Raw genomic sequence first — 3,202 nt, 5'->3', positions numbered from 1 at the left:
CTTAGCTCTACAGAAGTATTATCAAATGTACCCTTCAACAAGATTATGTTATTTTACATTATATCAAAAGTATGAGTAAGCCCATTTCCCAGCTTCTGTACAAACACTGAGTAGTGTTACCTCATATAAATGCTGACAATATTAAGTCTTAATTTTCATTATGATTCATGATATAATTTCATGTTTACTGACCATTTATGTGTGTCAGTTGCCGTTCTTGTCATTTACCTATTTAAAATATAAGGATTTTAGGATGCATCATACACAAGGGATAGAATCTGTCATTTATTAAAATACTTTTTCTAGTTTTTTCCTCATCTCTAATTTTGCTTATGGTGTTTGGGGTATATGGAAGCTTCAGATATTCAAGTAATTAAATGAAACCTTTCTGCCTTTGAAATAAGGTGCCTAATACTAAACAATTTTGTTTTTTTCTTCTCATATATTTAATCAACCTGAAATAAATTTTTGTACAATAAGATGTTCCTGTGGTAGGCAGAATTCTAAGAGGGCTCCTAGATTTCTGGGCCCTGATACGCTCACACCTTCTCTCAGTTTATTCAATTAACCACTGATCCATATACTGCTTTGAAGGGATTTTGCAGAGGTAATTAAGGTCCCAAATCACTTAACCTTAAGCTAGGGAGATTATTCAGGTGGGCATGACCTAAACACATAAGCCCTTTAAAAATCAGTGAATTTTCTCTGGCTGGTCTGCCTGGCCACAGAGGAGGAAGTTAGAAAGGCGTGCTCTCGTTTGCCTGAAAGAAAGCAAATATCCATTTTGTTAACTACCTATGGAGATCACATGGCAAGAAACAGCAGGTAACCTCTAGGAGCTGACAGCAGTTACATCCCACAGCTACATGGACAGTGGGGACCTCAATCCTACAACCTCAAGGAAATGAATTCTGCCAACAGAAAACAAGCTGGGCGGGAACCCTGAACCCAAACAAGAACTCAACCTGGATGACACTTTGATTTATCCTCATAATACTCTGAGCAAAGAACCCAATCACACCTTACCAGCCTTCTGACCTTCAGAACTGTGAGCTAATAAATGAGTTGCATTTCAAGCCACTAACTTTGCAGTAATTTGTCACACAGCAGTAAAAAACTAATGTATTTATGATATATTTTCACAACAAATATATCAAGATCCCCTCAGTTCTTTTTTAATCATATTATTTGTTCTCATTCATCACACTTCTAGAAGTACTTCAAATTTTCTCCAAATTCAAAAAAAAAAAGCCTATTGATCTTTCATGGTACCCTTATTTTAAGTTCATGTATTACTTCGGAGACAGATCTGAATAGCCCTGGAGGCTCATTGTCTCTGTTCTTTTGGGAGCTTGCCACAGAGTCTCAGTGGATTTGAGGCAGCTCAGTGGAAAGAGGAGCTGGTACCAGCAGCCACTGAGCTTCAGAGGCTCCCCCTTTCAGACAAGTCTACTCTCTCAACCAATGAAGCTTGTACTGTTACACAATTGCCCCTACAAGTGCACTGCTCATTGAGATAGATAGGCTCTCCTACCTGCCTGCTATATGTTTCTTCCCAATCAACACTGTTTCCTATAAGCCAGTAAGCTGGTGTGTGTTAGTGATACCCCTGGCATGACCTAAGTCCTCCTCACACATTATTCCTACATCTCCAAACTGCTCTTGGATCTTACACCCACTACTCAACACAGATGAGGCCCTTGGTATCAAGTCTTGTAGTCAAAGACCATGAAAGACTGTGATGTGTGTTGCTGTTTAGAGTTGATTATGTTTTTCAGTAATGTTTTATAATTATTTTTAAACAGGTCATTACTTGTTTTTAGCCTGATTCTAAGTACTATAGCTCTCAAAGCTATTACAAATAAGTTAGCTTTTTTCCATTTTTTTTTTTTTTAATTTGGCCAGTAAGGGGATCTGAACCCTAGATCTTGGTGTTACCAGCACCACACTCTCCCAAATAAGCTAACCGGCTATCCCATCTTTTTTCTATTTATAACTAATCTATGCTGGCGTAGAGAGAAGGTCTGTATCTGGATCTGTATATTCTTTTTTTTTTTTTTTACAGCTGGATGCAGAGTGTTTACAATTAAGGTGTAAGTGGATGAAAGAATAAAGCATTTATGTTTTTAAACCATTCAACCAGGAAAGTCCTCAGAACCTGGAAGAATGAATCTATAATGATGTCATTCAGACCATGGCCATGCAACCGCTACCTTTTATGTCTACTACTAAGGTACATGTGCATGTTATTGGGGAAGTAGATAGCAAAAAAGAAACAGTTGCCCTGATCTAAGGCTTCTTCTTAACTTCTCCTAAGGCTCAGGTCACTTCATTTCTGGGTGTCTGAAGCTAGGATTATTATCCAAAATATACCTTGTCCTTTGCAAGGGGTTTGAGACCTCTTAATATTTTTGCAGGTTTTCACAAGGCATCCTGGGAGCCATTGTCCACTGCTAGTCTTTCACAAGTCAAATACATCTTCCCACTCCCAAGTCCAGATAAATTAAAATTTCTTGCTGCTGTCTGGGTCTGTCTTTCCTTTAACTTTTATTCCAATTCTGCTTGTGCCCTCAATATTTTCATCATATCCATAGCCTTTTTGATGAGATAAAAATCTGGAGCTCCTAGACTTTGCAGTGTCATAAGGGAGATTGCCCCAACACAGGCTCAGCAAGGATTTCAAGGCCCAGAATCCAAACAGTAGATGTGGCTTGCTAAGTAGCAAAATTACTGTCTTAATTTGTAGATTAATTTGCCTTCAGGTGTTCATATTACCACAAGTATATAAGGCAGTGCACCCACAGTTCTTTGCTCCTCCAACTTGGCAGGCATCTTACTGCACTGCAAAGACCAAATCTCATCTGTGTCTCTGTGAGATACACAAGAGGCCATGGGGAACCATGTGCAGCCACCTGCAGCCTTATCTCATGTAGATCCTGTTCATGATTTATTCATGGCTTTGAGAGGACATCAAAAGGAAAGCAATCTTGAATAATGGCCCGATTGTCATTTTTGTCCATTCCTGAACCCAATTCAGATTCTGTGTTCTGACCTACCTTGGCCCAGTACTGGGTTCAGCTATCTCACCCTGACATATATATCTTCATACCTACTTTTAATTCAATCCTCTTTCTGCCTCATTTTTCACCCATTTTTCCCTCCTTCATGTATTGTATAACCCTGACTTTGGACAAAGTAGTTT

Source organism: Galeopterus variegatus, unplaced genomic scaffold, assembly GCF_000696425.1.
Source record: "Galeopterus variegatus unplaced genomic scaffold, G_variegatus-3.0.2 Scaffold8088, whole genome shotgun sequence".
Lineage (NCBI taxonomy): Eukaryota > Metazoa > Chordata > Mammalia > Dermoptera > Cynocephalidae > Galeopterus > Galeopterus variegatus.
The sequence above is the reverse complement of the archived record's forward strand: the minus strand, read 5'-3'. Positions refer to the sequence as shown.